The 25,424-nt window shown below is 31.6% G+C and overlaps 1 protein-coding gene across 6 annotated transcripts in view; it reads left to right on the forward strand.

Moving 5' to 3' along the window:
* LOC135135110 (sex peptide receptor) overlaps positions 1-25,424 on the forward strand; it is a 333,985-nt gene that overhangs the window by 154,163 nt on the left and 154,398 nt on the right. For 3 of the 6 annotated variants that reach the window (XM_064064095.1, XM_064064096.1, XM_064064098.1), the window contains one exon: positions 7,564-7,600. The gene's annotated coding sequence lies outside the window, so the exon portion shown is untranslated. Of the gene's footprint in view, positions 1-3,264; positions 3,442-7,563; positions 7,601-17,162; positions 17,317-25,424 lie in introns of those variants that run through there. The other 3 variants (XM_064064099.1, XM_064064100.1, XM_064064101.1) reach the window with 3 other exon arrangements.

Below are 25,424 nucleotides of genomic sequence, written 5' to 3' on the forward strand. Positions count from 1 at the left end.
GGGGCAGGTGCACCTATTGCAAGTCTCGCAGATTTTCCATATCAGACACAACTGGTTTCATTTCCGGAATACTTTAGAAATAATATTCTCACTATACGTTTGACGGACGAAAAAATTGTTTGTAAGAAAAAACAATACACGTTGTCCTCAGTTACCAACCTACAATGATTTCTTAGACGGTTTGATTATAATTAAGTCAAGTTCAGTTTAAATTTAATGTTTGAGGTTTAAAATATACGTAAGAAAAAAGCATCATACGTATGTGAAAAATATGTTTACCGCACTTGTATGATTTGCAAGGCCCCCTATTAACTCTTTCAGTATCTGCCCAAAACATGCATTAGTTAATAATTAATAGCTTTAATTTCCATCAACAGGTGAACGCTGTGTATACAGTAGATCATAATAATTATACCAGGTGTGTCAAAAATCGCAGAAGATCTTAAAAATGCAAGTGTTGGAACGCTTTAGGAAGTTTTATTTTTTACTGTTCTTCGTTTAGGTGTTAGGGATTCTATAACTGGATTGTGGGCAGATATTCAATAATACATAACATGAAAGTACCAGATATTCTTTGTCACTGTTGAAATTAGTAGAGGACTACCAGTTTAAGTTGTTGCAACATGGAAATAAATGGAAATTTTACAACAACAAAAATTGCGTTATAAATTGTCAATAATTCTCAAAAACTTATTGTGACAGTTTTGAAATATTTGTTTAAACTGATCGGATCTTAAATAGCTTGTAACCGGAAAGCCAAGAATATGAAAAAATGTGGGAATCGAAGAAATAATTTCTGATGTTGTTCTTTAGGATCCTGCGACTTGTGTAAGGCAACTTCGTTGCATGGGTTATAATGACGCTTTAATATAACTAATGGGATCCTATCTAGTCAATTGGACGCAGTTTATTGAGGTTCAGAATGTGTGATCCAGTTCAAACACTCCACTGGTCTACCTCAGGAGTCTAACTTGGGACCTCTGTTTTTCCTAATATTTATTAATGAGGTAACGACGATTTCAAACCATAGTTTAGGTTTATTGTGACACAAATTTAATACTTCTACAATACATAGGTCTAGTCAAAATTGGGAACACAAATATTCATCAATGCTATAATACGCTCTACTGCTTAAATGGCTACGAACCTTTTTCTTAAATAAACTAATACTCATTAAGTCACAATCCTTTTCTGACTTTATTGTAGCAAAGTACACCTATATAATTTACATTTTGCTTACCAATCTCCAACCTTGAGAAATTCATTTGTAAATCTGCATTATTTCTTAAATTGTGACTACTTTGTATTTGCCCAACTCTTGGAAACTGGCAAACTTTTGTCTTAATATTTGTAACCAAGTCCAAAATACAATGAAGGAACTGTTAATATGTTATGTAATACAAAAATCTCTTTACACGACGATCGTGGATGTTGATAAAACATAATTCTCAGTAGCCGTTTTTGCAATTTAAAAACTTTTTTTGCAGATGCAGATTTACCCCAAAAAGAAATACCGTAAGTAAGGCGCGATTGAACCATAGCAAAATAGACAGATCTTAAAACATGAGAAGAAACACAATTACGCAAACATCGGAATAAATAACAAGTTTTGCTAATTTTTTGTAATAACTCATCAATATGAGAATGCCATTTCAATTTACAATCAAAAATTAAACCTAATATTTTTACACATTCAGTCGATCGTATTGACAAGTTATCAAGACGTAGAAGCAGACTGTTATCAATTGTAGCATTTTTAGGGAGTAAACGGATATAACAGGTTTTCTTTTAGTACCATTAAGTATTAACACCTGACTAATTAATTTAACTTAATCCATCTGATAGATCTCTTAGTTTGCTTTTTTGGATTGCTGAGGAGCATTTCAAGGCTTCAACTGGACATATAACTAAGCGACTTTCGTAAGAGTCTTTTGAAACTCTTTTCATTGAGATAGAATCTTTAGATGCTTTTTCCTCAACAGTTACCAGTTAATTCGTCTTTAATCATTTCTAGTTGTTTGGGGAATCTTCTTCATTTTGAACAAAAGTCCTGACCAAAAATTGAGGTCATCTTCTTTTGGGAATCTGATAAATAATAAATTTGATAAGGAAAGGCAATACGTTAAAAAAATTAAGAAAAACAGTGGTCTCAGACTGCAGCCTTTTGGTCTCACTGACATTAAAATAATTAATTCTGACAAGTGACTAGTGTTTTGAGAAACAACTTGCATAAAACTTCCTGAATTGGTATTGGTTTGCTTTCGAGTAAAGACACTGAGACGTGTATAACAGTTTATAATAATTTTCTACGTACTTATAGTCTTAATATTAAAAAAATATAATAAGAAACATAAACATACACGTGAAATCCATCTGAAAAAATTAGAATAACATGCGGTTGGTAAATGTAAACAACAAACAAATGCAATATAATTTGATCAGTTTCCTTTTAAACGCTCAACAACACCGTTTTATGAAAATTGGTTCTCCGGTTGTTTATCAATCGTCCAATAAAAACACAATATTTTTAAATTATTCATTCATTTATCACACGGATATCCGTTGTGTCAAACTTTGGTACGCTCGTTTTACGATTTTTAAAAAAATATTTGTTTGCATATTAAAATAACTACACGCATTTTCCAGCAGCTCGGCACCGGATATGCTTATGTATTTAATACGAATTCCAAAATTGTAACCAAATGACATACCAAGGAAATTGGAAACTTTATTAAAATGCCACTCTGACGTAAGATGTAAATTTCTCGGCCTGGAAAACCCCCTAATTTAGCGTTGATAACGAGTCTCTATATTGATCCTTATAAGCCCAAGAAAAGCGAAAGCAGAGGCTTAATTACCGTAAAAGCTCCACATAATATTTTGTTGTGACCTCGGCCCGAAGTGCGCTTTAAAATAAAAACATGTTGCCATCGCTGATTCAATCTGAGGAACAGGAAAAGATTGATGTAGTGATAGAAACCGATGGAACGAAAACAATTCGCTTTTACCTCATTCGAGTATCCATCTGATAAATCGAATTACGTTTTGATAACAATAAAGGTCGGACGTAATAGCGAAATAATATTATCGTTTATACGACTGAAACTTGAGGTATTTCATATCTTCCGCGCTTTTGATTAGATTATTTTGATGAATTCCAATGATTTTATTTTGAGATATTTCCGACAGCGCAACGCATTTCTTGTTTAACTTTCGCATTATAACGTAAAATTTAACAGTGTTTCACATTCTTGCGGCTTGTAAACACTATGTTCGGGATTTATGTCTGGCGAGTGTAATAAAGACGACAATTAATGTGGCTGAAAAGTTAAAGGTGTTGTACTTGATGTAATTAATGTTTTCTCGAAGTCTTATTCCCGTGTGGCCATCAACTCGGTGAGGATACATCTCCAGGAGCTCGAAAACTAGTTGATTCTCTAAGTAAACATAACTTATTCAACTGTAGACGTAGAGGTGGCTAGTGGAAACTTTTCCCTGTCATTGTATAGTGTCTCAGCGAAAAAGTTTTTGTAAAATAAAAAAAAACGAAAGCTCTATTGTGGAAATAATTCTTACTTACCAACAAATTTACAAATAGAAAAGTTAAATTTCTTTTAAACTGAACTCATAGTGACATATTTCTTATGATATCTTCGTACGTATTAAAAAAAATCAAAAACTGTTTGAGAAAAACCAAAAGCTATCCTAAATACACGAAAATGTCTACCAGAAACACTAAAAAAAATGTATTATACCGTTTGAAATAAAGTTAATTTTCGTTCATTTATTTGAGTGTGTGACAAGTCACCCGGTATATGTTGTCGTTGTACTTTTACACGTTTAAAACCACCAAACATCAAATATTTTTATTAAATCTGCATTTTCCGGGAATGAGTTAAAATTTGAAACGGTAATTAAAACATCAACACAGTTGTAATTACCGACGAAAATTTCCATGAAAACGCAATTTTATACATCCAAAGAGATCATGAAAATCAAAAAACCGAATATTATTGTGCTTTCACATTTTACGCCTGTGTTATTATTGCTCCCTGTTATCTATTTTGCTTTTATTTTGGTTATGACTTCGTCAGCTTTGTAGTTTCACATTTGTTTCGTATTTTCAGATACTCGTATTGATTAGTTTCGAATACTTTCAGTGAACCATTTTGCGGATATCTTACGATTTATGAGTGACTTCTAATGCGTCTTCAGTGATTCACATTTAAAATTAGCTTATATAGAAAAACAAATATAGCATCAAGGCTATAAACATATTTTTTCCGTATACGTACTGTTTAATTTAAATTTTGTTTTTGTAACGAAATCGTTGGTGAGTTCCACGTATTTGTAATAAACGCCTCGTTGTATTGTATTTGTTATTGTTGATTTAATATGCTTTTGAAGTGTTATTATTTACTTTTACCTTTTCATTTCCCAGCCGTAAACTGGGGATGTTTTGTAATAGGATCGTTATTTTATGTGCTCATGGCTCCTAGAGTATGGAAAAGTAGGTCCGTCCATCTGTTGTCTGGCGATTTTATTAGACAGAATAATGTTCTAAAGTCTACAATTTGATGATGTCATCTCAAAAGTTTTTACTTTTAACATCAAGAAAAAATTCAGAACAATTATAGATCTACACTGGTAGTAGCCGTCTTTTGGTGTTTTTTAGTTCTCTCGTGTTTTTCTATTCCAAAATTGTTCATAATTCTATTTAGTTATTGACTATTTTTTTAAAGATGTGATTCACTAATTTATTTATTTTTTATAATAAATATATCGATGACTTTTTACATCAAAAAATTAAAAAATTGTAAAATCGAGGTATGTAAAATGTAAAAAATCGAAAAAGGAAAAAGTCAAAAAACCGGGAAATCAAAGAATGGAATATTGAAAAATTGAGAAATCTAAAATTGAAAAATCGAAAAATAAAAAAATCGAGAAATCGAAAATTCGAAAAGTCGAAAAATGGAAAAATTGTTATTCAACTTTTTGTCAAAAATTTGGATATTGAAGATAAAAATTCAATAAGGATTCATAAACCACAAGTTGACCTTAAAACGTTCGCACGAAGAGTTACTGAAATTTATTCCATTGTTGGTGGAAAATCGTCACAAACGAGAGGCAGACAGACAGACAGACAGACGTGAAGGACAAATCTATGTCTTCGTACTCTAGGGGTCATGAAACGTCGAAAAAAATATGACAGTAGGTAGCCAGTTTTTTATAATTTGGCAATCTTCATACGTGATTCAGTTTGTGGATACTTCAGAAAAGTATTCGTGGGACAGCAATTTGTAATCTAATCATGAAAGGAGAGTTTTTACGGGCGACGGAATAGCTGCTAGGACTGACACGTTATACATTTTAACGAATTAGTTTATCTTTCTAAATGAGATTTCACTATTCACTAAATTCAATGAATCAGAAAAATAAAAGTGGTCCGCAGAATTTAAGTTCCTCAAATTCAACGCCTTATATCAACCGGCTCTGACCTAATTGATAATCCGTTCGCGAGATATCAGTTATGTGAAACATGTGGCAAATATTGCACAAACATTTTTGTGAAGTAATTGTGATTAAAAATGAAGGCGGAGTCATAAACCACAAGTACAGGAGTATGTTATCTTATACAATTTAAATTTTATTTGCTAAGTTAATTGTAGGTGAAGATGATTAGAGCAATTCTAGCTAACTTTTTACGTTGTGCACGATTTTCCTAACAAATATTAAAAATTTGACAACAATCAGTCCGATAGTTTCAGAGATTATCTCTCTAATAAAAATTGACAGAGACAGCAAACAGGAGAGCTACTGTCTCCTAGTCTAGGGGCAATGAAATGTCCCGAAAACATGAAAGTAGCCATTCTTCGGATGATTACAACAGTTCTTTAGCTTAGGTTTGGGAAGTAAAAAAAGCCTGACTGTAGCTAGTTATTTTGAATTTTTGAGAAGTAATTTAATATTTGATTTATGTTCATAACGAAAATCCAGGGTCGAATCTGTTTTCAACAAAATGGTTATTATCTGTAATGTTCAGAGTATTTGAATTTGGTTTAGTAACTATTTTGGCACTTTTAGTAATTTAAATTTTCTTATAAATTAATTTTGGCCGTTGCATTAAGTGCGAAAAATTTAGTTTCCACTTAAGATATAATAACTAATGTGGCCGACTTTTGATAGTTTTATAATCTAGTATTTTTTTGTGGTATATAATACAAACTAAACAAATACTGATGATATCATAACTCCGATGTCGTAAATCAAGTAATCTCCCAAGTTGTTCCTATAATGTGGCTCATGCAAAAACTTAATCGATCAGTTGGAATGTTTTTGTCAAATTTCGTTCCTGAATTTATTATCGTATTTATTCCGGACTTTATGGACACACTGAACTGATTTCAGACCGCAGTCGAGGTAATTACCTCATCAGGACACAGCATCAATGAAATGTAAAGTAGCGCTAAAGAGACGCAGAAGTGCTAGTTGTAAATGGGTGAAAGATAACACAAGTTTCTTATATTTTTTTCAGTGTAAATTCTCAACCTAATATGTATTAGGACTATTAATTACTTCTGGTTATCGGTGACTTAAATTTTTTTAATTTCTGCTAGAGTTAGTTAGCAGATTCAGTGTAACTGCTGACATGGCTCACTATAGCAGAAATTTAAAAAATCACCCAATATATTTAATTAGTTACAGAGTGCTAAAAGTCTGAATCTGCTACGATCCGATAACTACTTATTCGAAGGTAATGTTTAAGTACCATAAACAAACTGTTAAAGATTACCCAAAAAAGTTATTTGATAACATTTAAACTCTATTTCCTAATATGGCGACAAAAATAAACTAATCAGTAATAATAATCAAATCAGGACTTGTTAATGATCCATCCGAAAAGTATCGCATTTGTGTGCAGACTGTGAAAGTGTTAAAAGGCCCACTTTCTTATACCTTATTTGGTAAATATATGGTAAGCGTTAAGCGTATTTAATTTATGTCTGTCTTTTGAATGTCTTCACAACAAATAATTCGCATTTTAGTGTTTTAAAGTCAAAAATCAAAAAATGGAAAAAGCTGTTGTGTAAGTTCTAATAGTTCTATCTATCTAAAATTTCGATATTTGTCGTCGACTAAAATCTGACTTAATTCGTCAAATACAGTTGTAATAAGACGGTTGATTCATTCTGGTCAGTGTTTTTTTTACAGAGTGATAAAACAACTTCAACGTTGGTATTTTATCACCTTGAATTTATTTTCATTTAGTTGGTTGCAATTTTAGAATTTTAAAAATTAAAATTTCAACCAGTGTATTCAAAAAATAAGTAAAAAACTTACCATTCTCGGTTGTTGTACTTATCACCTTCAATCCGTTTAAATTTTACTGCGTCGTAACTTTTCCGGAAAGTCACAACACATCTGTTTTATTTATTTTTTAATTAACTGCTTTACACGAGTGACATTTTTCGCACCAGTGAGTCCTCGAACTAATTATATTAACGCGTAATAATTAGGAAGTGCAAACATAATAAGAAAATTAAAAATTTTTCATGTTTGCAGGTCGTGCAGCTTCCGCTCCCAACTAATCAAATTTATGGTAAGTAGTTAATTATTTTCACAGATTTTTTAATTAAACTTGCTGTGTCGTTGAATAATTAATGTCGGACTTCGATATAAATAGAGAAGTTGAGAAATGCGACCAACATCAAAGGTTTCGTAATTGAAAACTTCAGCACACGACGCGTCTGCGAAAAGAGTTCTTGTTTTGTTATTCAGCACAATGACAAATCACCACCGTTTCAGGAAAAAATGGCGATGCGAAGGTTCTCATTTCAGCCTGAGCAAGTTTTATTCAGGACGCTAGTTTTTGCTTTTATTTAAATTTTTTGTTTAAACGAACCTCGTCCTCGCCCTTCTCCACGGGGACCGAAAATTGAGCTAATATTGATGGAAAATAAATTGGTGTTCCTAAACAGACAACCATCCCTAAGTCCGGGATTTGTTGTTTATTGTCTAATCGAATCCTTTCTTGAATTAACTGGAGCTTAAAATAAAATTGTGGGGTTGCTTTGTTTGGAGAAAATGTAAGAAAAATGATAAGAGTAATTTCTCAAGTAAATGGAAGCACTACAGTGTTATCACCGCTCTCATTACATAAAAAAAGAGATAAGGCGCAATCTGAAAATTCGTTTCCGGCGGAGCTTTTCAGTTCATTTTGAGATAGCATTATGTTTCTTGTGACCAAAGTTTTTACTAAAATTACGATATATTGTTTTAAAACAAATACAAGCCAACGAATTCAGTCTTAATTTAGATAATACAGAATTCGCTATAAATTGCATGAATACATAATGACTTATAACAGTTAACATTAAGCAAAACTGACGTTTAAAAATTAATGTGCAACGTTGATATTGCATTCATTATAGAAAAATGTTATCATTCGTATCTAACAAAGTGTGATTTTCCCTGGCAATTTACATTTACAATCTAGGAATGACATGAAACAGAAATCTTGTCTTAGTTTATTTGGTTTTATGATGGTGCTGCATTGCTAAATCATTCCTGATCTCTTGATCTCGTCGCGTTCCTTCGGAAATCACTGAGGAATCCGGGATCGTTGCCCGGCCTTTCCGGGATAAGTCTAGGATATTTGAAGTGTACTAGAACCGGTGTGGTTTATCCGTCAAGGGATCAGGAAAACGTTTTACATGTGAACACCTGATAATTTTCCCTGGTGACATTTTCAAATGCTTGTTTGTTTACCACATAGGAACAATATTTCGACATCAGAAATACACAAGTATTGATTTTTAACATATAAGATAAAATTAAGAAAGTGATTTTCAATTCTTCGTAAAAGTGTGCACATGTATCAGTTTACAAATTTAATTCTAAGCTGCTCTTCATCAGCATTTATCTTCATTTATCCAAGAGCCACAATCAAGTTAAATGCTTGGGTCATTTGGAGGGTAATTGCTTTTGTTTGATATGGTAAAACTGCACGTTTATAAAGATTCCTTATTATATTTATTTTCTAAAGACAAAAATCAGTTAAGTATGTCACTTTTTGGTTTTCATTAAGTTAAGTTTACACTGAGTTTATAATATGATATCTAAAATATACAAATGGAATCAGAACAATTATTATTATGGGTTTTAACATTTTAAATTTTAAGGTCGTTTGCAATCTCGCAGCTGCTTTGCAATATATCACGACTGATTTTTCAATAACGTATTATTTCATATATTTACATTTCCATAAATCAGAATGTATGGCGTGACACAGTTTTGATAAAATACAAGAAAAGTATTCCAGCTACAATTATACCATGTTTATTGGTCATAAATCGTCGCTAATAATAACAGCCAATACTTATTTATTAACAACTCTCTCTTCAATAAGCCTTTCTTGGTTATTAATCGAGAAAAAAATTATCAATTTATTACTGATATATAACTAGACAATTACGTAAACCTTCACATTTGTTTGAATTCGTATTTCATAAAAAACTTATGGTTTTCTCTACCACTAGGTGAGGGAAGCATTGTAATAGGATCATCTATCGAATTTCCAATTTCATGTTTTGTTAGCTTTGTAAAACACAAAAATGCCGGTTGCCTCTTTGCGTCTTTCAGTCTTCTGTTTACGATTTTACATTTTATTAGATAGATCGTCTCTGGATACGTCAAACAGATTCTTGGAAGTTTTGGGAAAAGGTATTTTACATTATCGTATAGACGGTTTTGTTCATGTCCTACAAAAAATTTGTGACGTCATTTCAAACTATTGTTAAGACAAATCTGATTTTAGATGTCCACTATAGTGTGTTCATTTACCAGTGGCTTATCTATCTTTACTTTTTTTAATTACTTTTAAAAATCTCACCTTTACGTTTGACTTCAGAGATTAGATACAGATTCTTTTGCAAGTACGCATGGAGCGTAACACTAATTGTAGGATTAAGGAATACCAATTAACTGACTTAGGGGTCAATTCCAAGTTGGTGGCGCAAGTCACTGGTGCAGCGCAACTTTATAATGCTAATTTGGGTATCAAATGCTGGTTGCTAGGGGTGACGGAATAAACAAGCGCAATTTTTCGAGATAAATTGCGCCAACTTGCACTGCCTACTAGAGGTGCCGCAACTCCATGGTGCAAATTTCAATGGAAAATTCGACACAACTGCGTTTGTTGATTCCGTCACCCCTAGCAACCAGCATTTGATACCCAAATTAGCATTATAAAGTTGCGCTGCACCAGTGACTTGCGCCACCAACTTGGAATTGGCCCCTTAGTGTCAAAAATTCATGATATTATCGCAAAAAATTCAAATAATTTATCGTATCAATTAATCCAACAAGGGTTTAGCTAATTTATCTGAAATTGTAGGGACACAGTAAAGTCATTTTTATTGTTAGATACGTACAAAATTAATATATTTGTCCCTATCAAAAATTGCGAAATATTATAAGTAGTATAAGTGTTAAGCTGGTTCCAGCCAATTATGAAATTCTACTTAGCAGTTTGAACTTAAGAGAGTATACTTAACAATCCGGAGTTTAGTTTACGCTTTTTTAGCAAAAAATCAAAAAACTGTACCATTTTAACGATGTTTTAAGTTTCTTTTTGTGAAAAGATGGCTACGCTTTATATTTATATAGATATTAAGAAAAAAACGCAAAAACTGTTAGGCCTGAAGATGATATATGGCAATTTTTGAGGATTTTCGAAAAATTGGACCTTCAAATCGACAATTTCGACCCGAAATGTCGACACGCTATATTTTTTGAATCAGCACGTCGAGGTGTATATCCCAGAATTTTTTGCGGGTTTTTAGTCAAGTTTTCCAATTTTGCTCATTTTTTCAAAATTCCCCTTTAGCAGTTTTCGACAATTTTTGACCACCTTTGAAAATTACCAACAAGGATTTTTGTGTACATACATTTCCATTTTCCGAAACTCTTTTCGGCTTCATTTTTTCGAAAATTCCTACCATTTGATACGTTTTGCTATATGGAAATTTTTAGAATTTTCAAAAAATTGGGCCTCCAAATGAATAATTTTGACCTAAATTTCAAATCACCACGTCGAGATCTGTATTCCAGAATTTTTTAAAAATTTTCCAAAAGCTCAAATTTTCAGAACTCCTTCATGAAATTTTCGATTATTTTTTAACCAATTTCGAAAATTACCCAAAAAGACTGTTAAATAGATTTCCACCTCCAAAAGTTATTTGCGGCATCATTTTTATGTAATCGTCAATATGAAGTTTGTACATTTTTAGGATTTAAAATTTATAAAGTACCGCGTTCAAAATTTGTAAATAAACGGCGTCTTTCGTTCATGAAACGGTGTCTGAATTCAAAAAGTACGGCATAAATTTATACTGTTAACATGAAATTAAAAAAATTTGGATGTACAGTGTAAAAAATAAAGGCGAATTCATAAACAACAAATTTTGTTTTTTATAAAAGACATATAACGTTTGACAACATACAGCCCGGTAGTTTCGAAGATTATCTGTCTAAATTTTAAGGTGGTTTAAAAGCGACAAAGAATTAATGACATCAACTTAGAAACCGGTTAATAAATAAAACTTGGATGTTAGTTCTCTTTGAGTGATGAGGTGATTTTGATTTTTTTTTTTTAATATAATTTATGCGCAGAAAGTGTAAAAACAAACTAAACAACTTGAACAAAAGAGAGATAAAATTTAAGTTGTCAAAAAATAAAAACTGTAAATTCATCATGTTTTTCAAGGTCCAATATAGCATACCCAATGAAGTAAATACGAAGTCATTATTTTTCAGTTACGTACTCGTATCGTAGCTGAAATTTTAACTTTAATTAACTACTATTAACAGTTCATTCAAAATCATGAGTTTTATTTTTTTTTATCCACTGAAAATGAAATAAACATCAAATTTTTACTTCTCGAGCGTAAACAAAGGAAATATTGTAATCGAGTCCATCGGACGAATGGCCACTTTTATATTTTCTCGACGTTTCATGACCCCTTGCATTGGTATTTCTTTTGTACTGTGACTAGAATTATCCATGTTGATGACGTCATCACAAATTTTTTATTGGTCACATTAAGAACGAGTCACCCCATTTTCTCGAAAATGTCGCACGTCTTTATATAATAATGATACAATAAGAATTATAATATTCAGAACATTTTGTTCGATTAATAATTTTAGTCCTGTTTTGAGAAGACAAAGTCGTTCAAATCAAACTAATATCTACGTGACATTCTTTGGATGTATAAATATAAAAAAACACTTGAGCTTCAGAGTGCTATTACCTAGTACTGAAGGACAAGGGGTGTTATTTATGCCTCTGGTTTTCACTTAACAGCGGTTATCACAAAACGAAAATCGGAAAATCAAATTTTATAATTTTTTTAAAGACCTGGATTTGTCGGATTATACTTACAGCCTTCGACCAAATTTTTATTGATCAAATTAAAAACCTCATTTTTTACATTTGCTTATACAAAGTCACTCCAAAAAATTAATGAATCAGTCAATTTAGTTAGTTGAATTGATCAAGATTTGGAAAATTGAATGCTTTGAAATCTTGCAGACGTTTTAAAGTTATTGTAAGCATGAAAAATTGTTAATCAATCTGTTTATTCTCTCAAACAATTGATGACGTCATCTCAAAATTTAGCCGAATAAATTCTAACCAAAATGTGCAAAATATGAGTTTTTACTTGTGATTTATCATTGCATTCATATTTTTAAATTTGCTTAAACAGGTGGCTCAAAAAAATTAATGAATGAGACAATTTATTTTATTTATTAAATCAGGAACTTTATTTTCCCAGAAAATTTTGGGAATACAGTACTGTTATTTTTAGTACTACACTGCACCAATCAAGGTTGATATATGTGTTCTTTCGACCACTTTTTTTATTATTTTGACCGTAACGTAAATTTCTTATCAAAATCCGTTAAAAAATTATATGTGGAAATTTAAAAACCATTAAGCTTCCCCCTTCAAGAAAAACAATGGCGTTTACAGAATTTTAATATGTCTATTCGTTTTCAAAATATTGGGGAGTATTTTTCAAAAAACATTTATATATAATTGTTAATTCTCAAGCGGACGAATGACTACTTTCATGTTTCCTCGAAGTGTCATGTACCCTTGAGTACGAAAGTCTTCCGTTTTCGTATGTTTGTCTGTCTATCTGTCTGTCTGTTTGTCTGTCTGTCGGTCTGTCTGTAATCTCGAAACTACCCGATTGATTGCTGTCAAATTTTATATCCAGATTATGAATCCTGTGTAGATGGAAAACGCTAACCAAACTTTCTCTAATCTTCCCCAGTAGTAAAATTTTGCATAAAAAAATGATACTTCAATCTTATAAAATAACTGTGATTTATGAATTCGTGCTGATTTTTTACACGAGACATCCATTTACAATAAAAAGATAAATCAAAATTTTATAACAACATTATGCATTTTAATTTGGAAACTGCAAAACCGAATGCTCTGAAATCTTGCAAACGGCTGGAGGTTGTCGTAAGCATAATACATTGCCAATCCAATCATCTCTGTTTATCTGCCCCTCTCAAAGTGAAACGTCATCTTCAAATTTTGCCAAATCAATTCTGTCTAAAATGTGCAAAAAATGATGAATCTGCACTTGTTTTTGATCACTACAATCTTTTTTTTTCGAATTACTTATACAGGGTAACTAAAAAAAATAACGAACGACTCAATTTATTTTAATGCTTAAATCAGAAACGGCTCAGTACAGTCAAATTGGTATACGTCTCCTGGCAAAAATGTTGCTGACGTCATCACAAAATTTTGTTATGGAAAAATTCACTTGCAACATATGCATAGCATGCTCCTTTACCTTTACTTTAAGATTACATATATGATGTTATTTGTAATTATAAGACTTATTATAAAATAAAACGCTTCAAATGAAATATTATGACTTTAGAAAAAGCTGGATTTGTTGGACTGCACTTCAGGGGCGAGGGAAGTTCTTTCTAGATAACCTTAGACCAATTCTTTGGCTTGACATCAAATTACTTCAAACTGACAAATTATGCAATTTTAAAAACGAATCGACCAAAATTTCTGAGGCATCCATATTTGAATTTAATTGAGAAATTTGAAAAAGTTACTTCTTAGACAATTTCTGTAAACAAAGTTAAAAATAAAAATAAAGTATTGAACTACAAGTGTAGAAGAATGTCAGAATTCTCATTATGGATGATATTTAATAACACTATTTTGACAGGACGTAATAAATTTTTTGAAAGGAATCAACAAATATGTTTTTAAATTAACTTAGCTTGCGCACAATTTCAGGGCCCTACACTTAATTTCAGAATAATCTGTTTACTATAGTTACGAAGCTTCTATACAAAAATATAAACAGGAAACTTGCATTTCTGTATTGTGTTGTCTGTGAAACACCAAAAAAGGTGAAATAAAATATTACTCAAAGTCACGGTATTACACTACACTTAGTGACCTCGGGTAGAAAATTGTACAGACTGAAAATGACTAGTCAAATTAGAAAAATAAGACGATTAAGTCCGTGGTGGAACATGAGAATGTAATAAAATTCATGTAGGAGTATTTTTTTTGTATAAAATTATCATAAACCATTTTCTTTTTCATACAGTATGTATGGGAAATATTAAAGTTTGTCAGTTGTACTAAACGATACGTAACTTTCATCGGAAATTACTTAAAATGGAAAATTCGTTACGTTTTTATCCTCACTCATCATCGAAATGTTGCTGTAGTTTATAGTAGCGAATTTTCTGACGGATAGTGTAACCATTTTAGTAATATAATTGTGGAAAAAAATTAAACAGCTTTTTCCTTTTTAAGTGAGAAACTAAATACTGTTTTACTACCTATTAAAATACAGATGCTCATAATATGACGTTGCAGCATAAATCGAACAAATCTATATTTAGATTCTCATTATAAGCGACTAAAGTGTAGTGTTGATAAATTAGAGCAAACCACTACAATAATAAATTTTTGATGTTCAACGATAACGTTAAAATTGAAATAATATAAATTAAAAATTGGATTTTTGCGTTAAGCGATTTGTATTCAAATGGCTGCAGTGTCATTAAGATATTTTTAAAAATATTTGTCTTTTCTTAAATCGAACCGAAATCTTTCAACGTTTGCATGACTATTGATTAAGTGTACCTAAATGTCTAACTTGAACAATAAACTACTTTCATCAATTGATCGAGTGTGAATGATTTTCACATTTTTTGTTTAAAGACACGGTGTAAAATAATACATACACAAATTGTTACACGTTGTTAATCTTTAATGCACTAACATGGTCACGATTTATGTGCATATAAACTATAAGCTTAACCGTTCGTAAATTGTGGTTAATGGTTTAAGAGTTTTGAAAATGTAAGGAACAAAGTTATCAGAAATATTCTTACTTCATTAAGCAGCCTCCAAAATAAGGAGTATATACTCAAGTTTATTTCCAGCCAATTAATTCCAAAGTTAAGAAGTACACTCAGACCGTGTGAAGTATGTCTCTGTAAAAACTTCCGTGGAACTTCATGTTGTGAAAAATAGAGCTTCACAAAAGAAAGAAAACCTACCTGCTTATTGATTATATGTAGATAAGAGCAAAGCCAAATAAAAAACGCTTCTTTCTGCTCATCGTAAATTTTCTTTTCGTCAATACATTAGATCCGTTCGATTCAACCAAGAATCCCGTGTTGAAGAGCTTGATGAAAGTAAAAGTGTTTATTTTCGTTGTTTAATAGACTTTAAACGCTTCAGCTTTTACATTTATTCACTCCTGATAATGAGTGCTCTTTTAATTTTATCTGGTTGTTTCAAGAAGAGCGGAATTGTCTTTTCGTAAATGTCACACAAAAATAAAAGAGTTCCGAGCAATCAGTCCACAGTGTTTTGCGAATTTCTTTTCGCTCTGATTTTTCAAACAATTCGTTATTTGAAAATACCGCTTTAATTGGGAAACTCGAATAATTGAAATAAACGTGAAACACTCCACAGTAAAAAACAGATTTTTATTGTGCTAGAAACATGCTTGAAAATTTCAAATTATATGAGGAACAAAAACTGAATGGGTCCGCTGCATCCATTGAAACCTGGCACTGTGTAAAGAGGGATTTTGAATGAACAAACACGCGGAAGAGAAAAATATAATAGATATTTGAAAATCATGTTCCATTAATATTTTAAGCACACAAAAACATATTTTTTAGGAATCGGTTCCAGTCCGATCGAGTTTGAGAGTTGTTTACAGCTTATTTCGTTATTTAATTTGCGATTCACTTTCTTCACTCCAGTATAATTAACCGTTTCGTGTTGATAGAATCCGATCAATATTTGATTCCTGAATACGTTTAATAAACTTTACATTTAAAGTTACACAAAAGTTCGCGAAACGAAACCAACGAGGAAGCTGACATCAAAGAGACCCGATTTTCCTTGTAAAACTTATCAAATTTATGCGTTAAAAAGTTAAGTTCGAGTTTGAAATGCAAAAGCTCACTGAGCTTAATTATGTTACCAATAAAACAAGACGTTCGCCTCGAGTACCGAAATCAAATCATTAACTTAGAGCTTAATCATTTCGACAATTTCGTGAAATGGAAACCTAAAGTGGATAATTGTAACCAACTTTTACAACGTAAATTAAGATAAAGTAGCATGACTTATCGAAATCCATCGCTTATCATGCTCTCTTAACTAGGGGAATCCTAATTTACTTTAAGGAGGAAAACGCACGAATTAATAATTGTTCCTGTGTCTTTATTCGCGTGTGCCACACAATTTTTTTACGTTAACCACATTAAAAATTGTTCACTTAAAATGATGAAAATTTGTATCTCTTGAGTGTTGCTTTAGAAACGGTACATTAAAAACATAATCTAAGTGTAGGAAAAAACCCATTAATTAAATACGTCTATCGTGATACAGCAGTCTTCAAATATGTCTACGACGTATTTGTTCTGATAAAAAAAAATAAATATTTACAGTATCAATAATTAATTTTATGCTGGTAGCCGCACCGCGCTTAAATTTCATTGTCTCATTATTATGTTAATAACTTAGGTGTTGTTTTTAAATTGTAGACAATGACACATGGTACATTTCAAATTTGCTTTGAAACTGTTCGCGTTGCTTTATGAGCCATACAAAACGTGAGGGTGCGTTCAACTAATTAAAAACATCTCTTTATTTTTGGTTCGGAGATTACTTTGTGTGAAAACCAGTGAAATGTGATTTTTAAATCACAGTATAACTTTAGAGCTTAGGTGAGTAGGTGGTTGAATTATCTTTATTACTTTTGTATGAATATCGCCGTTAAAATCTACACTAAAGCAGATTTTAATAAGCGGTGTGAGTGGTGAATGATGAAAATATCCAAGCCTTTTAATTATACATTCTGTCTGCGATTTCGGTTAGGAAAAATACGGTTAATGCCATTCTCATTAGTAGGTCTTCCATACCACTTGTTATAAAAATTTGTCAGTACGATAGGATAATTTTAAAATATAATTAACTTTCCAAAATTAAATTTAAATATGTGTACTACTTATCACACGTAATTAAGAAACAATTTGTATTCAACACTTGTATTGGTTGGTTGGTAGAAGGCGAGGGCCGAGGCCAATGGGGCACCAAAAATCAGCTAAATACGAATTTCAATATTAGAAATTAATTTCTGAAAATTCTCACAATGCACCTAAAAGCGTCAAAACATTTGCATATATCGTATGATTTAGTTCCCTGCAATTTACATCCAGTTATCAAGGCTTCAAGCAGATGACCATTTGTGTTTGCAGTTTATTACGGTTGCCCCATTCAGTTTCGAACAACTCTTTCAAAGTTATCTGCATGGAGTTGGTATTTGCATACTGTTGTATTGTTGTTTCGGTGCAAATAATCGCTAATCTTTTTATTGCCTAGGCAATAATTCACCGAGTGGACTGTTTTTCGGTTCTACGGTGCTCAATGTGGGCATCGAACGTCTAAAAAATGTATCTATGAAAAATGAGTAATGGATTTATGGTTATTTCCCGCGTGTGCGAATGTTGGCAGCATGAGGCAAATGTGGCAATTTGTACGAGTGTGTAATAACTATTTTATGCCTAGTTTATGTACTATATTTTTACTACAACCACAGTTGTTGGTTTACACTTTAGGTGATAATAAAGACAACCGCGTAATGAGAATATTGTTTAGTGCTTGTTTAGTGGTAACTGAAACTTTCGTACTAGTACATCTTAAGCGCAAACTAAATATATGTATGTTTTGTTGACGTTTTACAACTTATTAGAGTATGGCAGAAGAGGAAAATTTCAGTCTCTGTTTCCGGTTGACGGATTTTCTTACCTTCTTGTTTTTTTCTGAGAAGTTAGAGTCCCCACATTTTTAGATATTCTTTAAGATTAACAAAAGTTTGACATCCCCGTATTAAATCTTTCACGTAATGGTCATTTTCTTAAATGAATCCTACTTGATATATGGGATATTTAAATTTTGGGAGCCTCTTAACGAACTTCTTGGATTTTGAGTAAGACATGAGCATTGAATTAACAATTACAGATAATTGATTAAAATTTATTTATACCGGGTGTCTGGAAAACGGCAGATTAACTCGCCGGTATGCTCTTAACAATCAATTGGGGAGTCTGAGAAAAATAGTAAAAAAATTCCTTCTCACATTCTCGTGGAGTTATAAATAAATTTAAACGAATCTGGTGTTTAGTAGCTGGATAAACCTGAAAAAATCTTTTGAGTTTTTAGTGTTCTATATTTTAGAAAATTGAAAAAATCTCGAGTGCCGCAGTGTTTAGGTACTCATGGTGTATTATTTTGGCAGCCCATGCTGATTTTTTTTGATAAATTTATTTAAAACAATTCTATTCAGTTCTATTTTTGGAAAATTCGGAGTTAATTTTGGGCCCCATTTTTTTTTTGGAGAATTTAAAACAATCTTGAGGTCCTAGGTATTCCTGTTTGGAAAGAATTTGAAAGTGCTTTGCAGCCTTTAGTGTCTTTTCTTATAATAATTTAATTATATTTCTGACATACAATCTAAGAAAAGAGATGGTGGGTGGGCGGGGCTAGTACCTGCTAAGATAAGACTGGTTTTGGCAAATGAGATGCCTTCTAAGAAAAGTGAGGGCGGGTGGGCGTATCTAGTACTTGCTAAAATAAGACCGATTTTGGAAAATGACCTTTTCTTTTCTTAGAGGGTATGTCATATGCCAAAATCAGTCTTATCTTGGCACTTACTAGCCCCGCCCACCTAGCCTCTCTTTTCTTAGAGGGTATGTCATTGCCAAAATCAGTTTTACCTTAGCAAGTACTGGTGACTAAATTTTACAAAAAGTATCAAAATTTGGAAACATTACGAGCTTACTTATATGGACAAAGCAGGAATTTTGAACATCTGTAATGTTTAGGTGGTTATGCGTTAATGGATTTCTCTTTTGTTGGTTTTGTTTTTGTTTATAATTTATAAATGTCTTATTAAGTGTTTTTTTTTGTTTATTTATTAATGAAAAATAACAGCTTGTTTCACTAATAATAATGCACAACGATTAAAGACTACTGTTTGTTATGGTTATTGTCCTAAAAAAAAATAAAAGGTGGGTTTCAGTCACCATCGTTACTAAGAAATCACAAAGTAAGCCGGAGGTATTCACGCATTAGTTGCGTGCAGTGTTGCAAATTTTATTTTTATAATACACTGACCGGCAAAAAAAAACGGCCACCCTGAAAAACTTCGCAAAACCAAACTTTAAAAATTATTAATTTAACTAGTGATCGCTATTTTATTAACCATTCACTATTGACACATGTATAAATTAGCAAAAAAGAAAGAAGACAAATAAACGCAAAAATAAATTTAATTTAACAAAATAACAGAAACAGAGCAACAATTTGAGAGACGTCTGTAAGAGTTAATGGAATTGTTTTTGCGTGAGAACATTTATTAATTGCCAAACTTCTAATCAAATGATGAAAAACACTGTTTACAACAGCCTCCTTTATTGTTTTTTTTTTTACGAAAATATCGTACTTGGTCTGTTTCTGTTATTTTGTTAAATTAAATTTAATTCTGCGTTTGTTTGTCTTTTTTTTTTGCTAATTTTTACATTATGGGTCAATGGTGAATGGTTAAATTAATAATTTTTAAAGTGGTTGTGCGAAATTTTTCAAGGTGGCCGGTTTTTTTCGTAATCTACATCATAAAGAATTTAATTTTTTTCCAGTCACTGGGCATATGTATTATAGCATGTTTAAAAAAAATTGTCTCATGTTATTAGACACAATTTTTCTGGCTCTTGAAGTATGTAGGATGGAACAAATCCAATTAAAAAAAAAACTAGATTTTACTAGTCACAGTGTAAGAGAAAAAGGTCGAACCCACAACTTTCACGTCATGAGCACTACTCTCTAACTGATGGACATATTACTAAAATGTTGTAAGACAACTTTGATCTTTTTGCGAAAATTTGGATGCCTAGGGTAAAAATTCAAGGCAGATTTATAAACCACAAGAATAGGAATATATGTATTTTTTAATACCAGTAGGAAATGAAATGGAAAAAAGATACACATCTTCAATCAATTAAAATCAAAATGAAATACATTATATTGACAGAATTATTGTGCGCAGAAATGATGCCTATATTTTTACATTATGAAAGATACATTTATTTAGGAGTTTTGTGAAAGGTACTAAAATCAGATTTTTAACGTTCAATTACGGTGAAATTGATATTCTAATAATCTTCAATTAGATATCCAACTTCATTGAAAGAGACTTCGCTGAAGTTGTATATCGTATTTGAAGGTATTCAGTTTCTTCGCTCTAATTGAGTTAGATCTGTCTGTATTAATGTTAAATTTATAGGAGTATTTAATTTTTCTGGAATATTACTAAAAAAATGGAGAAATCATAGTTCCAAAAGAACATTTTTTACAATTATATTCGCTTATTAATAATAATTTTCGCGCTATCTTTTGCCGAATTAGTAGAATTTGCTACTGTATCGAACTATTGTTTTTTTTTTTTTAATTTTGATATGAAATGCTTCTTTTATTTTTTCCAAAATTATTTAAATGAAATAATCTCCATATCTCATGAAATGTTATTTACAAAACTAAACTCACAATACTTATTAAATAAAATTTTGAATTGTTGGTGGGGAATTTGAATTTTGGTTAGTGTTTTACTATCTACATGATATTGCTAAAATATTTATGTATGTACGTGTAAAATTTGACAACAATTGGTCCGGTACTTCGGTGATTTTCTGCGTAATAAAAATCGACACAGACAGACAGACGGAAACGGGAGACCAATTTTTTCATACGCTAGGGACCACGAAATGTCTAGAAAACATAATAGTAACCAGTCGCCCGAATATTTCCTTAGCCTACGTTCGGGAAGTAAAAAAAATGATTAATAAATTTTTAAAATTAATTTTAATCTAAATTAACATATTTTTTAATATTTTGCACATTGATTATCGACCTCCACGCTTACGGTAACCTTAGAGCGTTCGCACCAGTTTTCTTAATTCAGTTTGCAAATTTTGTTGCACAATTTGGGTTTGTTTTCAAAAATTTAGGTATCTGGGGTAAAAAATAAGGGTTGGTTAATAAATATAAATGATATTTGAATAGAATGTATTCTATAGAATTTTGATGTGAGTACCTTAAAATTATTTGTCTAATAAAACTGCGAACAGACAGATAGAGGACACACTGACGGAAACGTGAAATTGCCATTTTCGCCTTGTACAACAACATAACCGCATCAATAAATTGATACAAATTTTGTTTTTTTGGAAAACAAAAATAATAAATATGTATATTACATTTAGATAATAATAAAATTCATTAGCAAAGCTCAATAACATAACGAATATGTTTTTCTCGTTTAAATGCAATGTTATAAAACAATTTTTTCTACCGCCCACGTTTTTTGGTTTTCTAATAGAGCTATTAACGCACGCAAATGACGTCACAGCAGTTCGTTAATAGCGGAAAGGCGTTCTTTAATAGATCTGGTGTAAATTAGATCGGTAAGATTGGTAGCAATGACGAGAAATGTCAGGTGAATGTCAGTGGCAAATCTAAACTTAAAATTTCTCACGTTTCCGGACGCGTAACTTCTTCACAAGACATTTTAACCAATTTTAAATTACGAAAATTCGAATTGATTCGAATTACAATTGTTGTTGTGAAAATTTGAACCTCAAATATTTCGTGGTTAGTGTCAGACCAATCCATCACCAACCACGACAAAAGTCCCCAGATTAAAAAAAGTGCAAATTTTAATTAAATTTTGGGAAAAAACGTGTGCGGTAGAAAAAATAGTATAAATAACTCGTTCATAAGGCCATTGAGGCACTCATCCTTTATATAACTCGCGGCTTCGCCGCTCGTTCTATAAACTTGGATTCGTGCCTCAATATTTGCCTTATGAAACTCGTTCTTTAATATACTATTAAATGGCTGTTTTTCATTAATTCATTAACATTCGTGACATAGTTTCAGGACTTCGGGTCACCAACACTTTGCTTAATGTTTATTAATAGATGAAAATGAAACTTCGCAATTTGCATACAGTTAATATCCAATTGTCACTTCCCAACATACTGTTGGAATATTTTAAATTAACAATACGTTATTATTTTTGGACGACAAAATTTTGATGTTTGTAAACAATATTAAAACTTACCTGATTTCTTATGTTAGAACAAGTTTTAAATTAATATATATTTTTTTTTAGTAAATAAAATGTGATTAAAATTTCATCACACTAGGTTGTTCTAGTGTCTGATCAAAATGTTTTAGAGGTTTGATGTACAGTCCTTCAGATAAATTGAAACAGTTTTTTAGGGGGAAGGAACAAATAAATTTTGATTACTGTTTTCCCAGTCTTGTGAAATAATAATGTAATAACCTAAGTCAGGAGTTCGAAGATTAATTGGCTAACGAAACACCAATAGTTGGACGTCAACTGACAAAAGCTCATATTTTAAGGTTAAGGTGCAAAACTTTCTTGTTGTCTACTAGGAAAATCAAAATGTATTTAATATTAAAACAAAAACAAAAAAATGATGCTTCGGAAAGTGGTAGAAAAATTCGAAATTTTGGTTCCAGCGTGTTTCCTGCAACAAACCTCTAGAAGCAAAAAATCTCAGCACTGGTCTCACTAATCTAGATCAGTGAGACCAGTGGGTATATCTTTAATTTGTATTTATGTGTAAACAACGTGCTACTAGTGTAATAACAAGAATACAAATTAGGTTACTATTACAAAACCGCGTTTCCACAGTACGTCCCCCAACTCTGAAAAAAACAGTCTGGTCGGTTTGAACAGTACACAACGCAAGGTTCAAAAACACTAGTAAATAATAACTAGAAGTCTAGTGCTTGTCAAAAACACTCCCGATGTGGGGAAATCTAAGGAAATAACCTAAATGGAGAGTAGGAAAAACATTTTATATATTGGTAAAATATTGATGTCGGTGAACATGTGCCGCTGTGCATGAAAGGGATTTATTTTCTGACATTTTATTTCTTTGAAAACGGGGCCTGGTGATATAAGAAAAGTTTCTGGGTTTGCACATTTCTCTATAAGAAAATAAGCATTAAATTTCCAATATGTATAGAATTTTCCGGGTAGAGAACGGAAAAAATAATTTAATAATATTCCACCTCTTGGAGAACAAAGCGAAGAACGAAACGGTTTTTGTAAAAAATACGTCGATTTTTATAGGAATATTGGAGACGTTAAAGCGACCAAAACGTATTACCTTCGTAACAATCACATTACTTTTAATCACACAGGTGCTCCTTGCTCGATTACATTACCACTTCTATTAATTTGTGTCACCTGAATGCACCTCCGTCACTTTATAATTGGGATGCTTAATTTCCCGTGTAATGATCCTAGGAAAACAAGTTTTCCTTTCTCTATTTCATCACAATTTGCGGATATTAAACTCATGTATGCATTTGAATCCACCTGGATCATTTTATTCTCCAGACCCGTCTGTGTCCACACTGTGACCAGCTATTGATCAGTTAGATATATTGCTAACTGTTTAATAATTTGCTTGACCCCGTTTTATCGCAGGTCTTGTTACTGGAGCAATAAATTTTGATTACGATCATACAGAATGTTTACTTTACGTTTTATTACGATATAAATTCCAAAATTTGTTATTTTAGTCACTGTCGGTACGACAGAACATCGCTAATGGCGAATAAAAGCTTTAAAAAAAAGTGATGAAGATAAATGGCTGCCAAGGGCGCTGAGTTAGAAGTGCATTAGAAGTAATTAGCAGTCATTCCCTTTTGTGACCCTGATTTCCGATGCACCGGAATCGAATAGTGCTCTGTGGGTGACACAATTAAGTTGTCAAAGGGGAGGATTAATAGCACGCTTTTATAAAGAAGACATTTTATAAGAAATAATGTATCAAACTACATATCTGATTGATAATAATTATTACGGAATTATACAAATTTACCAATTGTTACTACAAGGTTACGTAATTCCTATTATTCTGTTAGATTTAGCGTACAATCATCAATGTCTAAACATGAATTACGCACTCCTGCGGAGCATAATGTAGTGGACATGCAGTACTATTGTCAACAGGGTTGTTTATAGATTTAATGTCCTTGCATACGAGTATATCTGATTATGTCTGTAATCAAATATACTCAGCAGTACGTAACCGAAAATAAATATGCCCGTAAAGCTGTTTCCTTTCGAGTACAATTATTACGTAAACACTGAAAATTTCAAGTAAAGCAGCAGTCTTATGAAATTTATCTCTTAAAATTCGAATGCAATAATATTAGTCAAATTCCTTGCACTTGATTATATAATTTTCATAAATCGGCCTCCATTAATTACATATAAACAGCTAAAAATATTCGATGAGCTTTTTGAATAAAACCTGATGTAGTTGGTAGTTTTAGAAACTAAACTATAAGTTTCTATATTAAGAAAATAAAATAATCAGAATGGGATGATTGAGGACGTCATAACCACAGCCTGTTTTAAAGTTAATTTATCATCAGATACTGGATCTTGTAATAATGTATTAAGTAAATAGAATTCAAATGAATTTAGATAAAGTAAGAGGTGCAAAAATTATTAGTTAACATGTTTCGCAAGATTTGTTGGAGACCATTTTAAATATAGGTGATTGGTCCGGATTGGAAAGAACTCTTTTTTCGAGTAAATATTACCCCTCCAACTAAATAAATTCGCTCGTGTGATATTTGATATAAATACGAACATTACGAACTAATTTTCCTAAAATTAAACATGTTACGAAACAAATATCCTTACGCGTATGTTGGTTATGTTTATGTT

The sequence above is a fragment of the Zophobas morio genome, unplaced genomic scaffold (genome assembly GCF_036711695.1).
Source record: "Zophobas morio isolate AGI-343-1 ecotype UQ-CSIRO unplaced genomic scaffold, CSIRO_AGI_Zmor_V1 ptg000024l, whole genome shotgun sequence".
In the NCBI taxonomy this organism is placed as follows: domain Eukaryota; kingdom Metazoa; phylum Arthropoda; class Insecta; order Coleoptera; family Tenebrionidae; genus Zophobas; species Zophobas morio.